General features: G+C 39.1%; 1 protein-coding gene across 1 annotated transcript in view; it reads right to left on the bottom strand.

Annotated features, from left to right (window-relative positions):
- Nucleotides 1-17,423, bottom strand: part of NELL2 (neural EGFL like 2) — a 151,150-nt gene that overhangs the window by 18,192 nt on the left and 115,535 nt on the right. The window lies entirely within an intron of this gene.

The raw sequence follows: 17,423 nt of genomic DNA on the forward strand, positions 1-17,423 counted from the left end.
GCTTCAATTATGCAGTAAGCCATATTAAAGAATAGGTGCGAATATGAGTGTTTTTAAAAGTTAGGGAATGCAAGGAGTATGGAGTCAAACGGGAATAAAACCATGTCCACCCTTACCAGATTCACCTCACTGTCATCATGTTTTACGCCAGTGGCAGCATACCTAGTTGAGCAGCAAGCTGACCAAGAGGTGCCTATAGAACTGGCACAGAGGGAGCCACAACACATGCAAACTGCCTTCAGAAACAAGAAGATCTAAACCCTCCCACCATGAGTTTGAATAATGAATAAACCCTCAATGTACTGGCCATTCTGGACAAAGTAGGGATATAACCCTTCTTTAAAAGATTGAGTCTTTGAAACCAAGTTGAAATTTTGAAACTAAGAACAAATTAAGTGTGAAACTCTTAAAAGTACCTCAGCAGTTGATCTAGTATCCTCCGGGAAGCAGATAAGAAGAGGGAGGTGTGATGTGACTATTGAGATATATGTGAAGTATGTCAAAATTCTGCCCACAGTACTTGTCAGCTCCCATTTATGTCATCTGTTATTTTTGTAAGAGAAAGTGTAAACTGGCTAAGAAAATAATTTGTTAGCTGCAATAAGGTAACAAAACTCTTTTCTGAGAATACTAATGTCTGCATAGATAAAGATATACTCACTTCAGTCTCTTACGAAATCTATTCAAACACAAATTTAAAAGAAAAAACAGCGAAGGCTTCCTTACCCATCATAACCACTTTCATCCACATTTGAAGGTAAGAAAATTATTAGCTATGTGGGGGACACCTACACAAACTATAAGGTATCACTCAGTCACTCACATTTGGTTTTGAGTTGCATTTTTCTTATATGTGCCAGGGGAAGGTCGCACGTGCTCTGGGTATTTTGTTTACATGCCAAATACCATCTCCCTGGAATTTCTTTGGAATAACTGTACAATCGTTTCATAAGTGTATTGGTTTGTAAAAGCTTTACAGATACTTGATGAAATTTCATTAGAAATTTTCAATATTACATCTCAGTCTGATTTTCTATCAACAGCCTCTCTAAGTAGGCACACCTGGTCTACACTACCAATATTGTTGATGATGAAAATTGCTGCTACTCCTTCTGGAATATTGCACCAACCACATATTTTGCCACTTTGTGTACCGCAAATAAAGTCATAAGTCTCTACTGGTTTAAAACACAGAATTTTCAATTCCACTATGAATTCCAGGATAATCATCTAAGTAGTCCTGCTGCAGGACTGAGAAATGCCAAACCTTTACAAACCTTCTGCTGTTCAGTGTGTCTTTCTCTAAATCAGTATAAACTCTGGCCTTTTTCTTGTGAGCAGCCAGGAGCCAGTGGGACCTCAGAGGTGCTTGAGAGATCAGAGGAAGATCAATGAAAATTATGTTACTGTAGTGAGGAAAGGTTGGTTTGCAGTCTGTGCCTTATCTACTGCTATTCGCTCACACACCTGCAAATTACTTAAGAAAAAGAAGAGGAAAAGAAGAAAGGACGACAATCTAGGCGTTCCCTTACCATTAGGGAATACGCTGCCTGAGAGACAGCTTGCCTGGCAGAACAGAATCCAGGTGACTGTGCTAAATGCTTGGGATCACCTGGTCAGTACAAGATAACTTGTTGGGTTGGCCAAAGCTACAAGCCCCAGAAAATCAATGAAGCACATAAACTTGGAGGCTGAAAGGGAAGAGCTGTTGTTCAGACTCAATATGAATCTTCATACTGCCTACTTAATAATGTGCATTAAGACACTGGATGGCATATATTTCTTCCATGGGAAAGTGGAATGTATTTATTGGTGGAGAAAAGAGTGGTCAAAGTAACAGATATGAATTAAAGAAAGCCTGTGTTCCTCCCTTCAGAACAATTTATTTCTGAATCTGTAAGCCTTATAATTATAAGCGCAGTATTGCAGGCACAGACTGAATGCATTCTGATGAACTCACTTACTGATTATTCAGGAAAAACAAGCCTTGAATGTCATATCAGTATTGGTAAACTGACAACAAAAGCGGCTTTTCTGTATTTATTTGCAAACTAGCTGACAAACCTAGATCACAAGAAATATTACTTGGGATGAAATGCTTTTACAGATGCCAATAAACAAAGAAATACATTCTTCTGGTTTCGTTATGGCTGCATGCAAAGTTGAGTGGAGTTATGTAAGAAAGCCTACCCTAACAAGCGTGAATGGAAGCACGCTGCTGGTCTTGAAGAAATGTACTATTCTTGACTGATCGTTTGCCTGAAAGCATTGCATTGGAACCATTGCTGCATTGATGCTGAATAACCCATTACTCCTTACATGATTTTAGCAAAATCATGCAAAAGAACCATGCAAAAGAAATCCAAAACAATTCTCATCACCACCTACCTTTTAGGCAAACGACATTTTATAGCACGTGCCAGTGGGTTTCAGAATATAGATAGATGTTCCTTATGCACAGAATTCTGTTTTAAATCTCCCAGCTAATGCCGATTATTAATTCTAGCAGAGACTTGCTCTGTAACAGGACAAAATGTAACTGTTGCAACATTGTTAAACAGGAAAGTGCAGCAGAAATGTCTTGCAGAGCCAAAGTACTGATTTCATGGAAAATTTTCTTGACATTTGGATAAAAGGATTTCTATTTTCAAATGGGCATAGCATGGCTCAGGAAGTGCTGCAAAAGTATCTACAACTGAAATTATCTTATTAGTATGGGAAAAGCAGCCAGAAATAATTTTTCTCTGTCCTATGGTGAAACTTTCTCTGATGAATCATCTTGCAGCTGCTCAGTAAGAGGTGTGAGCTGACAAAAGAAGAAAAACTGCTTGAAGTTTAGCTTGGCTAGTGGCTATGGTATATCATTGGTCTATATGGAATATTAACAGCACTAATGAAGTCCTGTTTGATGCTGTACTAGAAAGGCATGAAAAATGAAATATTACTCTATAGAAGCAAGTTACTTTATATTTTCACTTATGAAAAAAAGTTCAAGTACAAGGAGGGATTTTTTTTTCAATAGCAGGTGATGACATTTTTCATTAAATAGACAAAACAGACATTCTAAGTATGCAAGTTCTGCTCTTTAAGTGGCTATAAGAACCTGTGACAAAGTGGGGGAGAAGAAAAAATAATATGGATGTGGCTTTTTTTCTATTTTTCTCTTTCCTTTTCACATAAAGAGCACAACTGCACATACCAAATCTGAAACACTGACATGAGTGGCCAGGTTTGGAACAGAAAGTAATACCAAAACAATCACTGGAAGGAACCTTCACCCCAAGCTGGAGAGCAGCTACACAGCTGTACCGTAGCACTTTAGCACTGCCTGCTCTGGCTGTGCTTCCACCCTTTGGCATCTGCATGACAGATGATTTGTGATTTTGGCTCTTGAAACACTGTGTCTGGAGAACACACCCCCCCCCCAATCAGACTGGAGAGCCCACAAAACACCAGGAACATGGGGACTCTATTTACCCAATGTAATTCACAGATGCATGGGCATGGCAATACTGTACCTACCCTACTGCCACAAAACAACTGATTATTACACAGTTATGTTGCACATGATTTGATTTTCAAATACTCAAGTTTTCTCCTGTGCATTTTACTTAAGCTGAAATCAGTCAGCCTGCTTATTTCCATATTTCGTTACCCATTTTCAACCAGAAAAAAACCTTCTTTTTTTGCTAACTGAAGCCCTACTCTAATAGCCACAGAGTCACAGGCATTTTGAAAGTAAGTACTGTGTACACTTCGCTCACCTTGACATGAAAATGTCTTGCTCTTCCAAATCATCTTCTTTGTACCTCAGAATCATTCATTACCTGAACTGTGGCAACAGTTTTAGCTATTATACTCCTTGCTCTTGGGGAGACTGAGAAAACTCTGCTCCCTGAAGAGTAAAATAAGATCATTAGCAAATTATCCACAGTAAGAAAAAAGGAAAGCTAGCTGTCTGATGAATATTATTAGAGAATTTCTATATAATAAGAGCTTTTGAAGATTGAAAGTGGTATAAAATTGCCAATTTGAAAGATAGCAGCGCTCTTTCATCCAGCAATAGGACCAAGCGCTCTCTAATGTGGTCAAGCTGCACTCAACAAAGAACCACGGCGTGGGGGAAAAAAGGGGGGGGTTCTATCATTTTACATTACTCACTTCATGACTGAAATATTAAGCATTAAATCCTCCTCTCAGAAAAGACTGTATGCCACTATCAAGCACAAAGTCACAGAGACACAGAGCTCAACTTAGTCCTAAAAGTCTTTCTTTCATAAACTGCTTGATCCAGGTCAATACAAACCAAAGCCCCAGTAGCCCTCTCCTGTCAAGAAGGCAACACCATGGATTGGCAGCTGTGAATATTTAGAGTTAGTTATTTCCATCATGGAAGTTTTTCTGGGACAGTATAATGCACGGCATTCAGCTAAGACTGTCAATTAATATAGACTCCCAAATGCAATAATCTGTCCCAGTGCTAGTCGGGTTATTATCACTGGATACAGTTTTAAAGATTCATAAGCAGTCGGCAACCTCCATAATATTCAGTCACTACTGACTTCGGCTAAATTTTAGATCTCATTTCAAAGGCAACAGCCTTTCCAGCCTAACACTAACCTCCAAAGCCACCTAAATCCCAGCTTTATATACAGTATAAAAAAAGTGCAAACACTGAAAGAAAAAAAAAATAGATCATTGAAGAAGTGGTTTAGGAGACTGCGGCTGTTTAAAAAGATAAACGTATTTTTTTCATGGGTACATTTGGAACAGTCAGACTGAATGTCTTTGCATATGTCATGTTTTCAAGGATGTTATGTCTGGCCTGGATATAAAAGACCATGTCCCAACTATTCGGACTTATGCTCAGATAACAGAATGCCCAGCAGGATTAAGATGATGCTTGGGTTATCTGATTTTACTAAATATGTATGCAAGGGGGAAAAGGTCTTATTCAGTAGGACAAAATGAAAGTTCACTGTACTGTATAATGTATCTGCTGCCAAAACTCAATTTTCTGGAGTGGCTTTGAAAAGGGTTCATTATCTCTACTGCAAGTTCTAGAGTCCCATCTCCCACATTTAACAAAAGTGTTTGTGTTGGTTTCCATGTGACAGCAGATTTCTAATATGATGAAACTTAAAAAGACCCTGTTGTTCAGTCAGACCTTTGATTTGAGATCTTATGCAAAAAACAGGTATGTAAGAGCCTGAAACTAGTTCACTATGCTGGAGCTATCTTGTTGCTAAAACAAAATATCAGCTTTTGGGATTTCAATCCCGCTACATTCTCATATACCACATGTATATAAATATCATACAAAGAAACAACAAAACCAAGAATACAGAAGCTGAGACTGCTGAAATAATCCAGAAAGATATCAGTTATGCCAGAGAACTGAAGTTGTTTGGTATGCCTTTTAAATGTTTTCTAAATTCTGATCAGCTCCTTTTTTCTAAACACTGCTGCCAATTCCCAAGGAACTTTCTTTCTTGGACAATAAAAGTCCTAGAGCCTGATTTTTTTCACAATCTCATTCGGATTTGTTCAGCTTCCAGTAACTCTTTAAAAATATGGTATCATATTGTGAGTAGTAGGACATTCACTGGATGGGTTCTCTCATCAAAGTCCCCACTAAACCACAGAATATCCTTGATTTTAACTGCATTTACATCCCAACATTTCATTCAGTTACAAGTTTAAACCATGAAGCGCCAGACTACAGCTGGTCTGTGGAGCACAGCAAAGAGAAGAGTCACCCACAGTTTTAACCTAGCACAACACAGTTCTGTGAGCAAAAGGATTTCCTCTACACAGCATTAGAAACATCACAATACCTTAGATACACCCTTGAGGGAGAAGACCATAGTCTGTCCTCTCCCTGTGCTCCCTGGCCGATGAATTAGGCCCATGTTGGAAAAAAATGCATTTTAAATGCCTTTGGAGTTGCTGCTTCTATCTCTAAACAGATCTAGTAGAAATTCTGGCTGAGTCACCTTTTAACCATAACCTGGCCCAAAGCACAGGGAACTAGAGCTGGGTCTATAAATGTCATGTTAAAAATCGCTTCAACAGGTTGAGTCAGTGCTTCAGATATGTTCTTTGCTAAAAATTTGCAACTGTCATGTTGCATGAAAAAATAACTATTGTTAAAACAGGTCTCTCTTTTTTTATTTTTTTTAATCCTAGCAAGACCATGATTGCAATTTTTAAAGTACCCTGTCCATGGAAAACTAATTTAGTTCCATTAATGAAAAGGAAGCAAAATGTGATTGAGGATGTAATACAGAATTATAGTTCATTAATTCTTCAAGTATGTAATTTTCTAGACTCCTGATCCCCCATTGATTTCTTCACACCCCCATAGGTCCTGCTAAATGCCAGCAAAAAGAAATTCAATCGTGTTGTTACTTCTTGTGTGGCAGTAGCGACACTCCAAAATTAGATAGAAACGTTATGAAAGGGAATTTTCCACTGACTGCTTCACCATGCAGCCCTGTTAACAATTGTCTGTTGTCAAAAATTGATCAATCACAGACCCCATCGACAACTGAAACTATGACAATCTCTCATTACACACCTAATATCATCAAAGGATGTGATATTTGTAACAGTTGAAGACGATAATTCAGAACACCTAATTAGCCATGGTGATCTAGGAACATCCATGAATAGTATAAAAAAATAGAATATAATTTTCAACAAGATTCTGTGAAAACGATTGTGTCAATCCCCATTCGAAAGACTAATTGAGAGGTATTGGGCCTCTATTTCTAGTCGCTGACAAAGATGTGATTTTGCTTTCACTTTGTCCATCATTTTCAGTACAGCACCTCATCCTAATTGTAACACATGCTTCTGTTTCCTTGTTACCCCTATATTGAAAAAAAAAAAAAAAGTAATGATTTTCTTCCAGATAGGGAAAGCACTTTTATACCTTGAAATACACTAACAAATCCATTTTAGATACCTAATAGTGTTTGAATATTACATAGCTCCATTTGCACGTTAGAAATAGGACTAACACTAGTGCTACACACTAAAGGTCTCTGTTTCTGTGTAAGAGAGCCAAGTCCTACACAAAAGCGAACTAATTTGTCTGAAAAAAGAAGAGCTAGTTTGGCCAGCTGTTATCTCTTTTCTAATGGGTGGGAAGGAAGGCTTTACTTGGCTTGTACTGAACAAAGATCTTGAGTTTTCTGAAGTAAGGAGTCAAGTCGGTCATAACCACGAGTCATGATTTCTACGTGTATGAACTAGCGATGCAACCAGCATATCCTCAGCAGAGTTTGGGATCAGCTTTGCAAAAACTTGTTTCAGATCAACTCTGGTATGAATTACAGTAAATTTCCAAGTATTTCGTTCAGAAGCCATTTAAGGAAAACAACTGAAAACACCCACAAAGCACCTCACCACATACTATACACATGCTGAAGTTAAAAATATTCTTACCTACATTTTCTAACCTGTGGCTTGTTACCATGACTCTCGGTCCATAGACCAGTGACTATTAATTTACACTGCTGCTCCTGAAGTGTAAAATCATGTAGAGATTGTACCAAACTGCTAAAGCACAGAAAAGGAAAAAACCACACTGTTCCTTTGCTTGGGCTGTAAACGTATCATTGGCATATATCTGCAGAGACTGCAGACTCCTGCATGTTGACAGCAAGAGGAAGGACTCCATAGGGACACAGGGAATGATTGGCAGTATTATAGATTTTAATTCCACTAATAGTTGAACGACTCGTAATTCATAAAAGAGAGAGCTTACAGTGAGTGATGAAGGTCATCTCTATCTGCCTTATATAACAGAAGGAAATTCTATTATAATGCTACCCAGCTGCACTATTCACATTCTATTTATAGCCCACTGTATTTTAAGAACCTAATTGAAATTTTACTTTTCATGTTTAGCAAAGGAAGTTCTTTCCTGTAGCAAATAACAGTTAAGTAGTGGATGTATTTTGATGTTTTTAACAAATAACAAAAAAAACCAAACCCTGTCTTCTCAAAGCTTTTTTGTAGCTTTCTCTTTTCCCTGGTTTGTTTGTTTCTTTTTTTTCAAGCTGCTACATATAGGATGTGGTGTTGCAACAAGCTAAAGAAAATATAAAGAGAAAAAGATAAGTAATAGTATGTGGCTTTTCAGCAGAGAAAAAAATCTTCTGTTATTTAAAACTGACAAGGACTCTGAGGAAGGAAAGAAGTAAGAAACTGTGTGAGGCAAGGAAAATGAAGGGAGAAAAAGATACAGAAGGATGAAGCAGCAAAGCATCTCAATCAACCAAACAGAAAAGATGAGGTAAGTAGGATTCATGCCTAAATCCAGAATGTTCATCAAACTCAATACGGGCATTTTTTGCTTAATTTCCATCAAATATTTACTTTGTGAATAGATACAAGTTAAAATATAAAGCAAAGTAAAACATCCCAAGCTTCTGAAGTCACCAGCCCTTGTCTCAGTGCTCATTTTTGACCTTCTTTTACCATATCTAAGAAAAATTCAGGTGATAACGGGATTAGGGTCACCTCCCTTCCAGACACTTGCAGCCAAGAAAAATGCATCTCATCAACAGGACCCTGGCTTTCCACTTGGCTTGCTGCAGATCTCACAGACAACTCTTAAACCTTGTTCTGCAATTTAATGAACTAGCGATTTTAGAATATGGCCTTTTTGAAATTCAAAGGAAAAGTATTTTCTTAGGTTTTATGAATTGGCTGTCCTTCCCACTCAGCAAAAAATACAATATAAACTCTGTCATGTCTTCTCTCAGCTATTGACATATTAGAACAGAGGAGCAAGGGGAGCAGAAGTCAGATGACCTGTATCTTATAGGGACTTTTGCCACTGCCTTCTTATGCAAACCTTGTCACCTATTGAACTTTCCCCATGTGTTTTGATTTCCAGATCTGTAAATCAGGGAGAAAGTTTTCTACCAGCTCTCCTTCTTTGTACATAAACAACTATGGGTAAGAAGTTCTAAGTAACAATGCTGATTTGATGAATACCACAAGCGATGATGCCAAGGCATGGTTTGGGGAACAGTAACACACTGGGAATCAGGAACTACAGAAGAGGCCAACATCTTTTGGGGAGAGGTGAGAAGAAGAGCATTAAGATGTAGAGATGGATGCTGCACCTCTTGGCCTTTCTCCACCACTTACTTTATTTGGTAGCACAGACAGAACATAGAAGTCACAAGGAAACTCACTGAGAGTAATTTACATCTTGTTTTCTTGTTGAAACAACTGCTTGTTGCGAACAGATCTCACAATGTAGACCACAAGTGTTGCTTTTGTAAAAATATAATAGTGTCCTGTGTAGCTCTGCTGCACTCTAAGGATCTTTAATTTTTATGGATATCTGAAAGATGTAATTAACTTCATATTATTATACATGTTCAGGGAAAATATTTGGACAAAGAGAGGAGCAAGAAGCTATCTTGTACACCAGCACGCTGAATTTCAGAATCTTACATACAAACAGATTACCTATATCATATATACTGTGTTTGCACCCATCTCCTGGTTATAAATGTCTCTTTTTCCGTAGCCTGAATTAGCACTTAAAGCATTGTTAAAATAGAGCATTTCTTGCAGGAATGGCTCGTTCTCCAGGGGTTAGCTGAACACCTTTCTACTACAGTTTCTTAGACTGTCAATCATATGAAGTCTTGGCTTTTACTTGGACATAGTTAGCTGAAGTTTGCTGGCAGGACCTGTGGACCCTTGGAGAGAGGAGCCCGCACTGGAGCAGGTTTGCTGGCAGGACTTGTGACCCCACCGGGTACCCACACTGGAGCAGTCTGTTCCTGAAGGGCTGCACCCCATGAAAGGGACCCACGCTGGAGCAGTTCGTGAAGAACTGCAGCCCGTGGGAAGGACTCATGTTGGAGAAGTTCATGGAGGACTGTCTGCAGTGGGAGGGACCCCATGCTGGAGCAGGGGAAGAGTGTGAGGAGTCCTCCCCTGAGGAGGAAGGAGCGACAGAGACAACGTGTGATGAACTGACCACAATCCCCATTCCCCATCCTCCTGCCCCACTGGTGAAGAGGAGGCAGAAAAATCAGAAGATGAGCCTGGGAAGAAGGGAATGGTGGAGAGAAAGTGTTTTAAGATTTAAATTTTATTTCTCATTTCCCTACTCTTATTTGATCGGTAATAAATTAAACTCATTTCCCCAAATTGATTCTGTTTTACCTATGACAGCAATTGCTAAGTGATCTCTCCCTCACTCTCTCTCCACCCATGAGCCTTTTGTTGTATTTTCTTTCCCCTGTCCAGCTGAGGAGGGCAGTGATAGAGCGGCTTTGGTGGGCACCTGGCATCCAGCCAGGGTCAACACACCACACATGTGATGGCAGCCTGGACAACCTGCAGTTGTAACCTGTTTCCTACCAGAATATTGCTTAGACTCTACATATGGTTTGTAGTTAACAGCCTTCCCAGCTGAGTAAGATCTCTATCAAATCTGTGTTGTTCCTCCTGCAGAATGTAACCATTCATGAGCTTTCATCTTGCATCTGGATGAATTGTCCCCTTCCTTCAACCTTCACCTCTTTTTTTGAGCATATTTGTTTTGGACAGAGTAAAGGACATGCCCTTTGCCACCTACAGTCCCTGGAAGCAAAGCTGCTACTGCATCATGCATTCCACACGCTGCTCTCCTCCCTGCCTCCACAGGACTTTGGTATCAAAGGAAATGGCAGTTAAGAGAGGTACAGTTAGGAGAGAGTTAAAATCTTTGCCTTGAGTTAGCTTCTGCTAGTGTTTGCTTATGTTCATAAGAGCAACTGAAGCCCAATCTAAAAAGTGAAGATTGCAGTATTTGCCTCTTTAGTGCTCACTGTTCCTTAACATGTCATATCAAATGCTTTGCAGTGATTTTAGACTTAGGCAAAGCCAACATATCCTTCAGTAATCCATTGAAATAATTTGATGCACAATAGATGATGCACTTTAAAGTGCATCACACTTGAGATCTTTCTGGGTGTAAAGCCTCTTTTGGAATCAACCCTATCTTGACTTATTTCAAACCATTGTGCGCCTATTATTTCTAACAGCACAAGCATTAGTAGCAAGTTGTTTTATTTTTACACATGTTGGACTGGGCAGCTATTCACCTATACTACTAATTAGTTATGGGGGAGGCAGATGATTTATGAATAAAGCTATGAACACAATGCATGTTATGCTTCCTTCAGTTAGACTTTAACTTAATGGGATTCCTGCTCACCTGAGGCCTGACTTCAGAAATATGTTAAAGAGTGACCATTACAACAGCATGCCTCGTGGTCCTTTTATTCCTTAGGGTTGGCCAGAGATACTTAAACAGTCTTGACCATCAATGGCACAGAATCATTTTTTCATCAGCACAAATGGGCATTTTAGAATGACTCATTACAACTTGTTCTTATCATTCCCTAGTAGAAACAAAAAAGAGAAACTGGATCACATGCAAAGGAAACTCATCAAAAGCCCATAGTTGTGTATGCCACGAGAAACTGTTATTAAATTTTATCAGTTGAATACAAGGCCCAGTTTTGGTGAAATGAAAGCATGAGAGGTAGATCAGTTAGGAAAACAGCTGTTTATCACGTCTGTCTAGAAAACAAAACAGATGAGGAATATGGCAAAAATAAAGACAATCACTAATTTTGCATTACAGGAAGATGGTTCAAAAAAAATATTACTTTATATTTTTAATAAAATACCTTTGGCTGACTACCAAAGACCATAACTAAGGAAGATAAAACATTTCATCAGCAGAACCCTACAGGACTTCCAGTAACAGCTTTTCTTTAACACTCATGCAGCTTCAAGCTGTGAGGTATACAAAAAAACCCCCCTTGCCTCGCTTAGTGTCCTGGGTTCAGCTGTGTTATTTTTCTCTTTCCTAGTAGCTGGTGCAGTGCTGTGTTTCGGCTTTAGTCTGATGCTGTTAACACACCAGTTTTAGTTGTTGGTAAGTAATGCTTACCCTGATGAAGGACTTTTCAGTCTCTCATGCTCTGCCAGGGACGAGGGGCATGGGAAGCCAGGAGGAAGCAGAGACAGGACACCTGACCCAAACTGGCCAAAGGGGTATTCCATACCACAAGATGTCATGCCCAGTGTATAAACTGGGGGGAGTTAGGCAGAAGGCCCACATCGCTGCTTGGGTCGGGCTGGGCATCAGTCGGCGGGGTGGTGAGCAATTGCATCGTGCACCACTTGTGTTTGTTCTCCTTTTCCCCTTTTAGTTTTATATTCTCTCCCCTTGTTATTTCCCTTATCATTATTATTAGTAGTAGTAGTAGTAGTTTGGTATGGTACCTTAGTTACTGGACTGTTCTTATCTCAACCCGTGGGAGTTACATTCTTTTGATTCTCCTCCCTATCCTGCCAGGAGTGGTGGGGAAGAAGGATGGAGTGAGCGAGCGGCTGCGTGGTTCTGAGTTACCGGCTGGGCTTAAGCCACAACACTTAGACTTGGGGAGCTGAAAAAGCATGAATTCAAGGCCATAATTCGCCTGCTTTCTTTTCCTCCTGTTTCACCAGATGTATCATATGAACAAAGCTCCCGACCAGAACAGAAGCTGTGAGGATGATGGCTCCTAACCTCATGATTTTATGTGAAGCATATTAACAGGAACACAGAAACAAAAATATAGGAACCAAAAGTTGCTTTGCACTCTCTGTTCTAGAGCAGCCAAACAAAATTTTTCTGAGACTTTCTAGGAATTTCAGGTTTGACAGTACAAATTAGGCCTGTCTGCCTGGAACAGTCACTCTCTCTTACTGAGGCTATTTCCCCCTATTAATCACCAGTCAGAAGTAGATACAATATATTGTGCCCTAAGCAGTATATCAGAAAACTTTATTAACCAAACAAAACAATGCAGAAGCATGTAAGCAGTGTGGAGGTCCAAATTCCTAAAATTACTGTTCTCAAAAACTATTTATTTAAAATTGAGGCAAGCCAAAAGAGAAAGAAAAAAAATAAAAAAGAATGGATATGCTTTCCAAGTACTGAAGGGACTTGGGGACACCACCGAGGTACTGGATTAGATGGTTCACTGGGGAACAGTGGGGAATAGTATATGAATTACTGCTCATAGGCATTCTTTGCCTACAGTAGCTCAGACGGCAAAATATAATAGCTTTCACCCTGGGCATCAGGAAAATTACAATAAGTTGACCATGCAAATTACTGTGTTGATTTTAACCTACTCCTTACTAGTGCTTGTTCAAATCTCAAAAGTCACCTCATATTTTGAAAACATTAAAAAAAATTGCAACCAGAAGCAGTGCGTAAATTATGTCAATCAGATAAACTGGTATGGCTTTGTAAGGAAATAACTCATATAGTCATATCCTGCTAACTTCTCCTCAAGCCATCAAAAAAAATCTATGGAAAGATGTTTGTTTCACATTGTAGAATTGTAGTTCAGTGATAGGACTGCAAAACACAAATTATATATTTTAAAATTCATTATTAGGGTTCTGTATCTATTGAAAAATTATCATAGTGACTTATTAGTCTTTTTACATAGAATTAGCTGTTATGTTTAAAGAAGACATAGAAATTAATAATAGGATGCTTCCCATAAGTTTGCCCATGATTCTACAATCTGTTTTTCCTACCGTAAGACAGCATTTAAAATGGTATAACAGAATAAGATGTGGCATCACTAAACACACTAGTTACAGGCATTACCTCAATAAACCAAGGCTGGCTCAAATACCACTTGTTCTCGCCTCTGAAACCAGTAACTGACATGCAAAATAGCCATTTTTGAGAAGGCCAAGACTGTAACACAGACCACTCTTCACCAGGCCCGTGCAAGCTGGGTAGTTACTTTATATAGCAAAGATGCAAGTTATAAAACAAGATGTTTCAGCATCCTCAGCAAAATCATTACATTATTTTTAGCAGCTAGGTCCCATCTTTTTCTGCTGAAATGGAAACCAAAGTAAATATTAATTAAATGTAGGTGCGTGCAGTAATTCGGAAGTGTTTTCCTTTCAGAGATTCAGCTCCTGAGAATAGAAAGTACAGTTAGACATCTACTATTAAAAGTTTAAGTTAAACCAGTTTAAACAGGATACTGAGAACTCTGTCTCCATCTGTACAGTACAGCTATGGCTGGAACGGCCAGACTTACCAACCCAACATGCCACATACCCATATTTCTACAGGGCAGGAAGCCAGGACGCTTGCCAAGGAAATGCAGAGCACTTGGAAGGACTCAAGGAGGAGAAAGGGCAGTGGTTCCCCAAGGCCAGGACAGCTAAGGCCAGCGACAAGCTGGGCATGTCAGCTCCAGCATCTTCCTCACTCTCCTCCTCCCACCACTGGGGTTCTGGGTTACACCAGGACCTGACACCAGCCTCAGCACTGCTGCAAGACTGTAGCAACATGCAGCTCAGCATGGAAGTTGGACCTCAACAGCTTGCAAGCCACAATCTAGCTTCTTTGGGTTTTGCCCTGGGTGACTTTTTCTGCTTGCACCAAGGGAAAAGTTTTGAATAGCCTACGAACTTTGAAAATTACTGATGTTGAAATGCCAGACTTGAGTTACTCCAGAAGGCCTAACTTTCAGAATATGATGAGTTCCTACTGCACACTGGGGTCTATTAAAATGTTTTACACTGCAAATCATGCTCAAATATTATTGGTTTGTAAAAATTTTATCCAGGCCCTATAGATCAACTCATCATTTTCTTATTTCTGTGAATTGAAGTCAGCCCCTTAATGTAATTAAAACATTTCCTCCCAAAAGTATGTTCTATGTCTCAAACTTGGGAGCCTCCCCAAAAATGGGAGCCTGAATTCTCAGGACACCGGGATCCAAGCAAGCCAGGTGGGTTATGAAAGCTAATGAACTATGGAAGGCATCCCTAGTTCCTACAGCTATTGCTCTGGACAGTCCATGCCTGTGCTGCCTTCAAGTTTGCTCCACTTTCCTCTTGCTCCACTTTCCTCTTGCTCCCTTCTTTTATTTCCTCTTCCACTAAAAAGCCCATGAACCCCTTAAGAGCATAAAATGATTAACCCTAATATGCTTTCTACTCAAGGATTTAGTATGTTATAGTGATTTACCCCAGCATGCAACCAGCTTCCCCTGGTTAGACTATGAACTGTTGAACAGCACTCCTCCCACTCTAGGTTTGTGCAGGACCTTGCATACTTGCACCACGCATTTGAGCCTCTTGGTTTAATTGTCGTAATTCCAATCCAACTATCTGTAATTTATGTCTTCATTGTGAAAATAAAACTGAGCAAAAGGCAGATTCCTGAGTCGTTGGGAAAGTTTTGACTGTGATACTATCAGAGCTTACAGAGAGTTTGCAATAGACTGAGGCAGAGAAATTTTACGAATTCTGCCAAAAGTAATTCCAGTTCTTACAGGACTGGTTCAATGCTCTTTGGGCTTCAAATGCCATTTGTGTCACAGCTTTAGCTTCAGAGCCTACCTGGCCACAAGCTGATTGTGGTTCTTTTAGCTGAACACAAGGGATCAAGGGCTTAACTGGAAGCAGTTCTCTTATGATGATAAAAGTACTAAAATACTTCATTTTTGCAAAATCAGCAAAGTTAACAAGCTTTCTGGTTACTTTGGCAAAGCCTTCTATTCCAATAGCAGTAAAATTATTTTCCTAATAACTGGGGTATGAGAATTAAAAGATTTTCACAAGCTTCCTTTGGAGCATGAATAATAATAGTCTTCAAGAATCTGAAGCCTGCTATTATTATGGTCAGTGCACACGAACAAATTAATTTGGATTTGCTGAAAAGACCAACAGTCACACATGCTAATTATTTAGCTCATATAGAAAGCGGCACAAAACTCTAGAGATCTGGTCTATAACAATTTTCACCCAAATTACTTGTCTGAGTTGTGTTTCAATATTTTGAGCTACAAATGTTAAGCACAAAGTTACAAAAAATTGTTTTAGCAACATCAATTTATTTTTTTTCCTTCTCCATTTTTCCTTCTCCATTTATTTTTTTTTTCCTTTCCAACACTCATACTATTTTTGTTTGAGCTTTCCACATGTGGGGGAAAAAAGGAGGAAAAAATATAGAGAAAAGCCAAATAATATGTTTTCATTGGTTTTAGCTATTTCTGATAAGAAATCAGGTAAGAGGGGGTGATCTCACATACCTGGTGCTCACTATTTTTTTCATAAATTCAGTTATCCATTTAATTCAACCGTTAGCAATAACGTTGCTGAATGAACATAGAATCTGTCAGTTAGAGTTTTTCCCACCAGTTCCTTTCAAAGGTAACAGCTTTGTATGCCAGTTTATTTTCAGCAGCAGCTTGCCATGGATTGTTTAAGAACAGGTGGACGTGATTCCTGTGATATCCAAGGAAAGTTCATTATCAAGAAATGCAAGTTACAGCCAATTGTCCACAAAAATGCCATATACTTCCAACGAACCTGTTAACAAAAACTACATCAAAACACTACTAGTAGTGAAACTCTGCTATGTGATCTCATGCATAATCAAAAGCAGTCCAAGGGAATACTCAAAGCACAAATACTCAAAAGAAGCTGACAAGCAGCAAAAATGCAGTAATCTTGTATTCAAGCACTAGCAGATATGCATATATGCTAGGAGAACAAATCCACTCTTCAAGTTCTGTCATCAAATTAAAGGGAAGTTACAGTAACATCAAGCAGATCTAACACAGTCATCCTGTGCTAGATTCTAGAAGAACACTTTTCAAACAGAATTTAAGACAGCATTGAAAAATGCCATTGAAGAATTAATAATTTTGCAATCAAACAAGGCAGTATTAAGTCAGGTATTTTGAAAAAGTTTAACAGGCACAAATATTTTTAGATTTCCTTGGTAGTCTCAGCTCTCTACACTGCAGAAGGTTGCTCTACTGGGTTAACTACTACTGTGCCTTGTAAGACTTGAAAAACTTTTTAACACGTAAACCCCACCTCCCTAAGCCAATGAATGCCTCCCCAACATGAACAACGCCTCAACCCACACCCTTTGGGAAGAGAAATAGGATTTCTCCCATGTCTCATTTTATGTCCTACTACAAATAAAATAAAAAAAAAAAAAAGTGTTGCTAGAGGTTTATATATCTGCACATTGTTCTTGCATCTCCTTCTCATTCCAGTGATCCATTTCCACAGGGCACGGGCCATGATTAATCTAAAAAGCTTCCAAGAGATCATTCTGAAGTGTTGCAATAGCTCTGTTAATGGCAAGGCACTCCACAGTGAATACGTGTTCTCATGGAAGTACCTGACTAGCAGTAGTAGTTGATTCTCCTTCCCATGTTTCTCAGAGACGTGGCTTCTACTGACGTCACAGAGCACCCATTTGGAAGCTAAAAATTTCATGAAACCGTTAACGTGTTTACATACATAGGATTTTACCTCTCTTTGCAAAAGCTGCATGATTTTAG

Source organism: Strigops habroptila, chromosome 3 (assembly GCF_004027225.2).
Source record: "Strigops habroptila isolate Jane chromosome 3, bStrHab1.2.pri, whole genome shotgun sequence".
Taxonomy (NCBI): domain Eukaryota; kingdom Metazoa; phylum Chordata; class Aves; order Psittaciformes; family Psittacidae; genus Strigops; species Strigops habroptila.